Below are 13,632 nucleotides of genomic sequence, written 5' to 3' on the forward strand. Positions count from 1 at the left end.
CTTGGACTTGGACTCACACCCTCACACCTTAGCATTACTACATTCAGAGTTGGAAGATGGAGAAGTGGACTCAGACTTGTTTATTGATAGACTTCAATTTTTGTGTATAAGGTTCGAAGACGGGCACCTGTGTTGGTTTGTATGTAAGTAGCATTAAGCACAACAACCTGAATCGAAATGGAACATAATATTTCTATGTTGAATCAGTGTATAATCACTTGAATATAAAGACCATTTTGTTTTTGATAACTAAGAATGAGCCTTTTATATCAACATAACAACGGGTAATCTTTATGGACAGGATCTCAAGGCACAGCCGGGGGGAGGAGGGTCTCCAGTTCGGGGAGCTTGGAATCTCATCTCTGCTTTTTGCAGACGATGTGGTTCTGTTGGCTTCCTCGCGCGGGGACCTCCAGCGGGCATTGGGGCGGTTTGCAGCTGAGTGCGAAGCGGCCGGGATGAGAGTTAGCACCTCCAAGTCTGAGGCCATGGTTCTCTGCCGGAAAACGGTGGATTGCTCTCTCTCGGTGGGGAGTGAGACTTTGCTCCAAGTGGGGGAGTTTAAGTATCTCGGGGTCTTGTTCACAAGTGGGGGTAAAATGGAGCGTGAGATCCACAGGCGGATTGGTGCAGCATCAGCAATGATGTGGACATGGTATCGGTCCATTGTGGTGAAGAGGGAGCTGAGCCGGAAGGTAAAGCTTTCAATTTACCAGTCGGTCTACGTTCCAACCCTCACCTATGATCATGAGCTGTGGGTCATGACCGAAAGGATAAGATCGCGGATACAAGCGGCTGAATTGAGTGTCCTCTGAAGGGTGTCTGGGCTCAGCCTTAGAGAGAGGGTCAGGAGCTCAGACATCCGGAGGGAGCTCGGAGTAGAGCCGCTGCTCCTGCGCGTTGAAAGGAGTCAGCTGAGGTGGTTCGGGCATCTGATAAGGATGCCTCCCGGACGCCTCCCTTTAGAGGTGTTCCGGACACGTCCAACTGGGAGAAGGCCCCGGGGTAGACCCAGAACGCGGTGGAGGGATTATATCTCCCGCCTGGTCTGGGAACGCCTCGGGATTCCCCAGGAGGAGCTGGAAAGTGTCGCCGGGGAGAGGGATGTCTGGGTCAATTTGCTTGGACTGCTACCCCCGCGACCCGACCCCGGATAAGCGGAAGACAATGGATGGATGGATGGACAACGGGTCCCCTTCCAAGGAGGCCACCATCTTGCATCACCATATTTCTACAGGAACAGATAAACTGGTAACATGCACGTTTTTGTAATTCGTGAGTGGAAGACAAATACGAAGAGAGTTGCTGTGCACAAAATAAATTGTATTGAAATAAGTTTTGATGGTAAAAACTTGACAAATGGAGGATGGTATTTAGGAGCTTCTTGTCCTCTGTCTGCTTCACAGACAGGAGTGGTGAGAAAGGGAGCGTTTCAATCTCGAATCTGACTGCTAGATATTACACAACACTCCCATCTCTACACATCATGCCTTTATTGAGGTGCCACAAATCATCCTAATTGGTTTCAAGGATCTTGAAATCTACATAGAAGAACCATCGAGGAAGACAGGAACAATCTAAGACTTTAACAGACATCTGCCTAAGATGCAATTAGAAAAGTAAAAGAGATGCTAAACTTTCTTTTACTGTTGCTAACATTAACATCAGCTAGGAGCTATTGCTAATGGTAATGTTCCAAGATGTTTGGTTGGTTACATTTCTAATTAATAGGATATGGGTTGCAGGTATTTTTGAGGTAATTAGACACCTGCAGTGATCCCACTGCAGCAAACACAATCAGGCTTACCATGCTCATTCGAGAAGGTGGGGGACGTTGGTTTTATTCAAAAGTCGCTGCATGAAATGTTTCTGGACTGCAGGTTAACACAGATACACAAGTGACAAGTAGCAGTGTATCCCACTGTGTTGCTGAAGTGTTTATTTCAGCATTATTTTTTCAAAGATCTGTTTATTTGAATTTTTTACACATTGTATACAGAAGATTAAGCATCAATCCTTTTATAAAACCATGTTAACATCAACATCACACAACTTATGTGTGACGGGGTCGGAAAAGAGGATTCTCTGTGGTGTGTTTACACCTTTTATTTTGCATGTATGTTTTATTAATAGTTTTAATGAGTGCTGTGTTTTTATGCATTTGTGTTCTTTTATTCATTGATTTTATTGGGTTTTAGGTGTATTTTAATGTGTCCAGCTATAGATGACTGAGACCTAGTGAGTCACACCTCCACCTTGTCTAATGAGGTAATCAGCAGCAGGTGCGGTGGAGGCTGTGCACAGTAGGACATAGAGGAGCCTCCACTCAGCTGGAGAAGAGAACGAAACAGGACAGTAGTATCCTTGAGAGACGGTGTGAACTGGAAGCAAGACAGTAAGTAACGGGTGCACTACGGCGTGGCATAGAGACGAGGGATCCCCCATCAAGGAGTGTCGATGGAGCAGTGAATATCCGCTAACGCCATTTCGTGAAAGCCTGGGTCGTAGTCAGAGAACTCCGACCCAGGAAAAACGACTTTTTGAAGAGTCAGCATGAGGCGGCTGCATTGAGGAACACCCCAAGTTCAGAGACGTGGAAGGAGTGCTCCACATCGGACTTGGACTTTTTATTGTTAAGGAGGGTTTAGAGTTGTGTGAATCTTATGACAGTGAGAGGGCTGATAATTCTGACTATCAAAGTGTCACAGGTGAAGGTTAGCAAAACATCAAATTCTACATGATAAATCAGGTTAAAGCTGGGGTTGGCAGTCTCGGAAAACTAGCAGGAATTTGAATGTAGCATTCCCTCAGGACTCCGTCTAACCCCTCCCCTCCTCCCTCAGAGCTCCTCCAAAACGACGACCCCCCCCCCGCGCTCACATGCACGAGCGCCGCTGACTTGTGACTATATGATGGTGACTGATTCAAAACCGGTCCTCACCAAAACATTATCATAGGGAAAATTGAAAACACAAACAAACATGGCTGCTGTTAGCACTCACAACTGTCATTCTAGCATTATCCAGTTGTACCGGTGACACGATATCAGGAGAAAAGTTATAACACATATATAATACTGTAACAGCTCTACTGTTTGTTAAACGTGTTCAGTGTAGATGTTCTTAATTCCTACAGTGTTGACGGTCAGTGAAGGCATCAGGAGAGGTGTAGAGTGTGTGAGCGGGAGAGAGGAGAGACAAGAGGAGAAGTTCTTCATTCATTCAAACATTGATTGTTGTTTTGTTGGTTGGCGTGATCACGGCTGACAGTGACCGGTTATTAAAGATCAACGTGTTCATGAATCGGCTCGTCATCCCTACAGCGTCCGGGCAGACGCTACAACACATCTACATTTTCTGTAGGACTTACTGAACGTCATTCATTCTTCTGCTTGTCAGAGCCCCGTGGTGAGAGCTTTTTAGACTCTGATCCGGACTACAGTCCTGAGCAAAGCACCTCATCTGGTCAGAGGGGACAGGCCCGAGGTCCAGCGAGAGGGGCAGCCAGTAGAGTCAGGGGAAGCAGAGGCAGGAGACGGGGACTTAGAGTACACGCCGGGGAAATGTACGCTCAGGAGGCTGGCAGAACAGCAGGACAGGATTTGAATGGTTTAAAATTTCGGCACCCAAAAAAGGCTAATTGGTTGGTGTTTTCCCAGGTTTACTCCGGCTGTAGATAGCAGCTTTTGTTCACTCTTTTTTAAGAACACATTATGTATTGATTGCCATCAGGACATAAAGATCATTTTAACCAGTATAACAAAAAGTGGATCTAAATCTGACTACCAACCCCAGCTTTAAGATGCAGAAGAAAATCTCTTCCTTTTTTTAAATGAAGAGCAGAAAGACCAAGAGGTTGATAAGTCCAGAGGTAGCTTACTTTTAGTGAGAAATTCAGTTGTTGAACTAAATGAGTTGAACTTGAATTTTAATGTGATTTAGGTGACAGGGAATGGACCTAGATGAATTACTTTAATAAAAGTAGTAACTCCTTGCATTCAAAACTTCACTGAATATTAGTATAATTGCATGGAAATCAAAATAAGAATATTTCCTAATTATGTCAAATGTCTCAGAACAGTCAAAGGTATTATACTATTGTGTTACAAAAATTGTTTGCACCAATGTGTTTATCATTTAAGTGTTGCAGATGGTAAAGATGGAGAGAAATTCAGTGATTTATACTGTAGCATGTGGATTATTCCCCATGGCTCATTTAGTATTGAGTATCATTAATCTGAATCCAAATAGTAATTTGCATAATAGGATTAATATAGTTAAAGGGAAATAATATTATTTCCCTCTGAGTTGTTCAGAAGCAAAGGCACAGATACATTTAAAGACTGAGTAATGTGTTCCTCAAAACTTTAGTTAATGTACAAAGTTACTTTTATCACAGATGATTTTTCCTTTTTTAAATCAACATTCCACAGCTGGTTTTCAGGTCGGCGTGTGTCAATGCTCATGCAGCGGAAGAACACAGGTCTGCGAGGTGCGTCTGAAAATAGTGCCAAAACAAAGAGGGTTTCTGATGCAGACTGAATAGCTCCATTTTTTTTCTACTGGTTCATGCATTTGCACCGTGATAAGTGCCTGGACCATATTTTCTTAACTTTAGCCCAAATTACACAAAATAGGAGGCCCCATCCACAGAGAATTGTAGCCTAGCTTACCTGCCTGTCATCCGGAAATTTTCTCATTAAAGGGGAAGAGCTCACCGGCACGCATTGTGGCTAGCAGGAGCACTAGTGTAATGTAACTCATACAACCTCACTTAAAAAAAACTGAAATATCCCTTTAAGATGAAAACACCATTGATGATCACAAATGACGCCATTGATGATCACTTTCTGAGAGACAAACTGCTGGCCATGCAGCTTCTGAGAGACAAACTGCTGGCCATGCAGCTTCACCCGGACACCACAGACTGGATCGTGAACTACCTCACTGGACGGCCGCAGTACGTCAGAGTGGATGGCTGTACCTCTGAGGTGGTCATGAGCAGCACTGGCGCCCCCCGGGGGACTGTTCTGGCGCCATTCCTCTTCACCCTTTACACCTCCGACTTCCGCTTCAACTCCGGTTCCTGCCACCTCCAGAAGTTTTCCGACGACTCCTCCATCGTTGGACGCATCAGTGAAGATGACGAGGAGGAGTACAGAGGACTGATAGAGAGCTTCATCACGTGGTGCGACAGCAATCATCTGAAGCTCAACATCAGCAAGACTAAGGAGCTGGTGGTGAACTACCGGAGGAACAGGAGGCCCCCAGCCCCAGTCCTCATCCAGGGGGAGGAAGTGGAGAGGGTGGACTCACACAAGTACCTTGGGGTCCAAATAAACAATAAACTGGACTGGTCCACCAACACTGATGCCATCTACAGGAAGGGACAGAGCAGACCCTTTATTTATCTATTTTATTTTACTTATTTTTATTTTATTTTAATATTATTATTATTATTTTATTTTTTTTATTTATTTTATGTTATTTTTATTTTGTTTTATTTTTTGTTTTATTTTTTATTTTTGTTTTGTACTTATTTTTTTTAATCTTATTTTGTACTTATTGTACTTATTTTGTACTTATTGAAACTTCTTTCTTGATTGTACTTATGTCTGGGTTGCTGTAACAACTGAATTTCCCCCCCGGGGGATCAATAAAGTAATATCTGATCTTATCTTAAAAAGATGAACAGTAGTTGATAATAATATATTGGAGCACTAAGATTAAGTCAGTTACCCTTGGATGTTGTAACGGAACATCATACATTGATGTGATATATAAAAGCCAGAAAAATAGATTTTGCTATTATGATTATGTAAAGAATGTAATTAAGATTTTCTTTACAAAAAATAAATGTGTACTCCTTATATATTTTAATATCTATGTATAAAAAACTGAGGAACATCCTTTTTTTTTAAAGGGAAGAACTCTGATTCTCACTATGCCACCGCCATTAAAAGAGGTCCAGTCCACATTCACATGCAACAAAGGCTTACAGGGCTGGGATTTTATGAGCAATCTCAATCTCCAGACACGCTGATGGGATCAGTCAAAATATGGTGTTCATAAATGAGATGTGTTTTCTTTGCATCTAAGATGTCTCATGTCCTTATGAACCCAAGGTAATGGGAACTCAACTTGGTTTCCTCCCTAAACTCCTCTCAACTCAAACTTCAACACTTGGGACTCAAACTCAATGTTTGATGACTCAAACTGTTACACTCAGAGCAATAATAATCAATGACAATCAAATATTTTCATTCAAATTCCCACTGGGTGGGACTCTCTGGTGCAGTACTAAATTGGCTTCAGTCCTATTTAAATGACCGGGACTATTTTGTGTCTATAGGTAAATACACATCTGAACGGATGAAAATCATATGTGGAGTACCTCAGGGATCAATTCTGGGGCCTCTGCTATCTATTCAACATCTACATGCTCCCCTTAGGTCAGATAATAAGAAACAACCAAATAAAATACCATAGCTATGCAGATGACACACACATTTACATCACCATATCACCAGGAGATTATAGTCCCATACAAACACTAAAGAGTAAATGCATTGAACAAATCAATGACTGGATGTGCCAGAACTTTCTTCAGTTAAACAAAGAAAAAACTGAAATGATTGTTTTTGGAGCCAAGGAAGAAAGGTTAAAGGTTACTGCTCAGCTCCAATCTGCAATGATGAAATGTTCAAACCAAGCCAGAAACCTTGGTGTAGTCATAGACTCAGACCTTAATTTCAGCAGCCACATTAAGACAATTACAAAGTCCGCCTACTATCACCTTAAGAATATATCAAGGATTAAAGGACTTATGTCTCAGCAGGATGCAGAAAAACTGGTCCATGCATTTATCTTTAGCAGACTAGACTACTGTAACAGGGTCTTTACAGGACTCCCTAAAAAGTCCATCAGACGACTGCAGCTCATACAGAATGCTGCTGCTCGAGTCCTAACAAGGACCAGAACAGTAGACCACATCACTCCAGTTCTTAGATCCCTACACTGGCTTCCTGTCTGTCAGAGAATAGACTTTAAAATCCTGCTGATGGTTTATAAAGCACTGAATGGTTTAGGCTGATCTGCTACTACTGTATGAACCATCTGGACCTCTGAGGTTCTCAGGTACTGGTCTGCTTTCAGTCCCTAGAGTCAGAAGGAAACATGGTGAAGCAGCATTTAGTCATTATGCACCACATATCTGGAACACACTCCCTGAAAGCTGCAGGTCTGCTCCAACTCTCACCTCTTTTAAATCACAGACTAAGACTTTTATTATTTACCTCTGCCTTCCTATCTTAGATTATTTTAACTCACTTTAAATTACAATTTTAATGTAATTTTTAATATATTTCTAATTTTTCTTTACTTTTCTGTTTTATTATATTTGTCATTTTAATTATGTTCTTTTATGCTTGTCTGAATGTTTCCAATGCTTTTAATGTTTTAATGTAAAGCACATTGAGTTGCCCTCGTGTATGAAATGCGCTATACAAATAAAGCTGCATTGCCTTGCCTTGCCTAAAATAACTTGATGTAAACTTCACCATCATTTAGAATAAGATAATTGCATATGATAGAAAGAACTGAGTAGTAAATGTTTTTAAGAGTGCTGGAAAAAGGTGCAGGACTATGAGTCACCTGATGAGTGATTTTGTCCACTGTCCGCCTGACCATATATTTTGATTAGTCATAATCTTACACTTATCATATTTCACAGTCCTACAAGCTGGGCGATGGAAATGAAATATTGCTAGAGAAATGGCACTGCTACTGACTTGGTTACCCAGCATAGTGACAGTAAGGTGGGTGGACAGTAAAAATAAATGTCTGGCGATGTGTAAACTGTTTTAACAGTGTTTAGAAATACATGAGCTCATAATGGAGTAGTTTGGAATGTTATTCTGGATATATAATATGTTTTCCCACCTTGAAAACTCATCACAGATCAGAACTGACAGATTTCTATCCACGTGTGCCATCACCTCACACTGAGCCGTCTTCAACAGCCAGCTTTCAAATGTACAAGAGGTGAGAAAGATAAATTCTGTTTAGAGTTCCACTTTAACCTCATGAACAATGATTTATTGTCTCGCACACACTCTCTCTAACATCATTTGTGCAAAGCAGAAAGCATACGGTGTCTCGGCACAGCTGCTGCTGGGAATATTCAGTGAAGAATTCATTTACCACTTTGGTTCCACTCGCCGTGACAGGCGTAGAAAGCTTGTTTTGTAACAGCAATAGAGGTGAGGTTCAGCTGTAATGCTCTGAGGCGAATTGATTATATATGAGCTGCAATGAGGTACCTGTTCAGAGTATTGATCAGAGACAATTGGTCTGTTCAGTTCAAGGTAAGCAGGCCACCTACCTTTGCTTTAATGAAGTGACAAACATTTAGAGCTTGAGCCCTGAATCCTGGATCCACCCCCAGGCCCTGTGGGTAGAATAAAAGCACAACAGGCCGAGTAGATTTTCTTTAACGTGTTAATCTTACATGACCAGTGTTTTGTGGCCACATTTTGCTTTCTCTGTCCTTCCTTTTCTTTTACATTTCTGCCTACAGAGCAAGCTGGAGGTTGGTGTTTCAAGGTAATTTAGTATTATGCAACATGTCGCTTTGAATCTCATTTTAGGTCTCCCATTCTGTTGAGCTAACATGCTTTGTCATACAAATAATGTCACCAAATGGCTTCTGTAATTTGTTACATCCTGCAATTTGTTTGTTACCCAGCTTTGTTGAAGTGGCATGCAGATTATTCCTCCCCGTCTGTTTCAAAGCGACTGTGGCAGGCACAGATGTAAGATACATTGAGCGCATTAATCCTCCAACCTTACTCCTTTCTCTTCCTCCTTTACCCTCCCCCAGCGGTTTGTGAGAAATTATCACTTGTGTGGATTGGCGCAGGATGCTGCAAGGCGTCCTACAGACAGGCCAGTAATGAGGATATGATTCCACAATCCACCACCTGGACTGGAAAGGATGGGAAGAAGGAGGATGAGAGAATGAAGGGGTGGAAGGAAAGGAGACAGGGATGGGGAGATGAGACAAGGACTGAAGGAGGATTTAATGGTGTTTGTGTAGAGCCACATTCCCTCGGCTCTGTCTGGACCCAGAGGCAACAAGAGTAGCATCTGCTCTGGGCAGGATATAATGCTGAGGACACTGAAGAAGACTATTGATTAAAACCATCAATTCATCCTGCTTTTCGGCTATTGCGATTCTCCTCAGCTGTAATTAGAATGCATGTGGAGGCAGGAGGAGAAGGGAAAAGAAGACTAAAATGTGCTAAGAAAATATCGCACAACCTTCGCACAACAAATCAAGTGATTGATTAAATCAATTTTTGTAACAATGGACATTAATATGCCGCTAAATCTGCCTTCAGTTGTGTGGGAAGGCCTTCTACAAGAGCCTTCAATTTCAGCCAGAAATGCATTAGTGAGGTCAGGAACTGATGCTGGGTGAGGAAGCCAAGGTCTGTCCCAAATGTGTTTGAGGGGGCGGAGGTCAAAGCTATGTGCAGGCTTATAAAGTTTTTGACAGCACACACACACACACAGAAAACATTTCTGTGTACCACACTTCCAACTGGAATGTTTCCACAGAAAATATGCCGCTGACTTGAACATTGCTGTTCACATACTTTTTGCTCTTGTGGTGTATCTGCATTAAAAGTGAATGATTCTATGACAGGTTAGTGGTATATTCTGCTCTGGTATGTATTTCCTCATTTTGTATATGCCTTTAATTTAGAGGCTCATTCTCTGCTGTATCATATAAAAGCATATCTAAACAGGTGAGGCTGAGGGGGTGGATCCACAGCTCTCCTGAAAGCACAGAGCATCAGCACAGTAACTGAACAATGGCTGCATATTGTGTCATTTAAATGGCATGTCAGAGTGCATTAAAGACATTTGCAGTGTAGCGTAGTATGTACTTGAGCTTGAGGCATGTTCCAACTTAATGCAAAGTGAACTCTGCAGACTTCAGATGGCATGCCATGTCAAGGTAAAGACACGTGGAGGTAAACTGAAGCTGATTCTGAGCCCTGACATGTTATATAGGCATGCATTTAGAGGTAGTTCATAACTCGGATGAGGATTCATGATTTTCATTGATATTGATATACCATTATAAAGCCTCTTTAATAACCTGAGAGTTATTGATTCCACTATCTATACTTCTATATTATTCAGAGGAAAGATGAGGCGACAATATGTTTTAATGCTTTCATTTATGACATTTTACCTTTGCCTCATTTTACTGACCTGACCTAGAAACACATCACCAAATTTCCCTTCATTTAGCTAGCTGGTTGGGTGTTTTTTAACCTGCTGATTATAACACAGATTTAAACAAGGGATTACTATTTTTGAAATGTAGAAGCCACAGTTGACAGAGGAAGAAGACAGTCTTAGGTATAGCATTTTAGATCAATTTGTTGCAAAATCCTTTGTGCTCGGTGGGATTTGTTTCCCTCTTACAAAAATAAAAATGAAAGTTTGCAACATAAATTGCATTTTGCATCCTTATCTCTTGTGTTGGTAAATGTAAGACTTCACTTCAAATTCACCCATCCTGGAAAGCAACTTACCATCAGAAATCATCTTTGCACTAATACCTGTATGGCGTTTAACTTTTATTCAGAAAATGTATTAGACAACTGATGCAAGTTAGTGCACCAGTGATGACATCAAATGACTTGATGGGATCAACAATAAGCTCCAGTTTTACAGATTTGGGGGTTTCAAAGACATGCTAAACTGGGTCCTTAAAGGAACCACTTTGTACTCTCGATCTCTACACAGGAAGGTTAAGACTTTTTTGCCTGAGTCGGCCCAACGTGGGCTCTGAAATATTCAAGGGTAGTCAGGATATCCATGCAAGAAAAAGTGCTACATTTACATACAAATAAATCAACTGCAAGTCTGTTACATAATAGTTGAATAGTTGATTTTAACATATGTCCCATCTCTGACAAGGTAAATAACCAATCATAGCTAAGGATATTGGAGTGGCACCCATATGGTCAATAATATTTCAAGGGACCAGTGCTTCCACTGGCCACCTTTCTAGATACGTCCCCAACTCTATATCACAAGAACAAGGAAACACTGTTGGAAAGTTGAAGCTTTAAAGGTGACATATCACGCTTTTTTCATCAATATATATTGGTCTAAGAGGTCCCCAAAACATGTCTTTAAAGTTTATGCTCAAAAAAACACTTTGAAATCAGATTTTGGCATGCCTGAAAAACCCTCTTCTTCAGTCCTCCTCAGAACACTCTGTTTTCTCTCTGACCACGCCCCCTCAGGAAGTGGATGTGCCTTGGCTCTCCAGCACGTTGATCTAATGTTTACATGTTGGCTGAATATACACGGCTGCTCAGAGATCACGTTACTTCAACCCTCTGAATCTGATCCAGAATCTGATCCTGATGGAGAGGCGCCTGCAGCAGGACCTTTCTGAACCATTGGTCACAGATTTAGTGTTTCTTGTTGTTTTATTTATCAGTATGTCAACGTGTGTCTTGGTACACAGCTACGAACATGTAGCTATGTGGCTATGCTAACTAGCGCTAGCACTTATCCATGATAAATAAAAATCATCCACTAGATCTTCAAATCTGCAGACGTGGGGAGTAAAACCGACCTCTGTCAGAAAGGCAGCAGGACCTTTCTGAAGGATTGGTCACAGATTTAGTGTTTCTTGTTGTTTTATTTGACAGTATGTCGACGTGTGTCTTGGTACACAGCTACAGCTATGAACATGTAGCTATGTGGCTATGCTAAGTAGCTCTAGCACGTATCCATGATAAATAAAAATCATCCACTAGATCTTCAAATCTGCAGACGTGGGGAGTAAAACCGACCTCTGCCAGAAAGGCAGCGGGACCTTTTATGAAGGATTGGTCACAGATTCTGTGTTTCTTGTTGTTGTATTTGTCAGTGTGTAGACGTGTGTCTTGGTACACAGCTATGAACATGTAGCTATGCTAACTAGTGCTAGCACTTTTCCATGACAAATTAAAAATCCACTAGATCTTCAAATCTGCAGACGTGGGGAGTAAAACCGACCTTTGTGTTTATTAAGACAGCCTACAACTAGCATACCTCCCTCCTAAGCTCCTTGTTAGCACACGTGTGCAGGTAATGAAAAACGGAGGGGGGATTCAGTATTATTTTATACAGTCTATGGTCTGAACAAGCTCCGAGCTCTGACTCCGTGACAGACCGGATATTGTTGTTACGTAACAAAAACACTGAAGTCTGAAACGGCTCGTTTCACACACATTTACAGAAAGGTGGAGAAATCAGAACAGGGGCAGAATGGATTTTTTTCATTCTCGGGGGGTTTGTAGACATGCCAGGGAAACATATTTCAGGTAGAGAACCATTAAAAAGTCCATTTTGCATGATATGTCACCTTTAAGATGCATTGAAGATAGCTTAGTTCATATTTTCCTGCTTCCAGTGCTAGGTGAATCTATCTCAGAGCCTTCTCTTTTAAACTCCCTTAGGTAAAATTATTCTTGATTTTATTTTTTTATTATTATTATTATTTTTTATTTTTTTTAACCAACAATAAAAAATAAGATACATATTTACAACACATGGTAGTATACTACCTTGTATAAAGTTTATAAAACTTTGCCAGTGAGTGCACTCAGGTTAATTAACCTAATCGTCATTCTGGACGCTCTCCAACCACTGAGTGAAACATCTCATTCTTTTCTGTCAACATCTAGGTACTATTTATTTACCTATTTATGTTGGTCTAGCTATGATAAACTGTGTAGAGCATGACCTCGAGTATGACAGAGTGAACAAACATTGAAAAATCTGTAATCACTAGTGCCCACAGGGAGTCAATCAGTCAGCAAATCCTGGCCCTAGCCTAACACGAGCAGCAATAGCTGAATTAATCACCTGGAATAAAGTAAGGTCTGCATTTTCTGATTACATTTTTCAAAACCACAGAGAAAACAAAACTAGCAGTGATGATAAAGCACACAGTGTTTGACAGCTAATAAGTCTGAGAATTGATAGATGGGTCAGAGTGGGCAGACACAGAAAGTGTTTCCAGCGTGTTGGATGCTCGACAAACAGCTGCTGCAGTGAGACAGGAGAATGATGACAGAGGCAGTGGGTGTCATGATCTATGTTATTGTTACTGAAGTGTTAAAACATATAGAAAACCATTCACCTCACATTCTGCCCCTTCTATCTCATCAGCTGTCTGTTTTTAAAAATGTTATTATTTCTCTCTGCCCTCTGGGGACATGGCAGCTGCCCCTGTCAGAGGCTGATTCATGGCTTAATTCAGCTGTCACTGATGCATAATTGAAAGACACACCTCCCACTGTCAGCACACATTTAATTGCTTTTGATTGCAGTGTAATTAAATCTTTAGTACTGCCTAATGTTACGAAACAAGCAGAACTACACAAACCGCTTTCGTTAATATTTCTAACACAGAAGGGGAACAAAAGTTGCAGATCTAGCATGGACACTGGCAACTGCATCCATCAAAAATCTTTATAAAAAACTGCACATGTACGCTATCAGCCTCATGCACACAAACACAAATGTACATGCACAAAGGCCTGTGCACTTT

The sequence above is a fragment of the Notolabrus celidotus genome, chromosome 19, assembly GCF_009762535.1.
Source record: "Notolabrus celidotus isolate fNotCel1 chromosome 19, fNotCel1.pri, whole genome shotgun sequence".
NCBI lineage: Eukaryota > Metazoa > Chordata > Actinopteri > Labriformes > Labridae > Notolabrus > Notolabrus celidotus.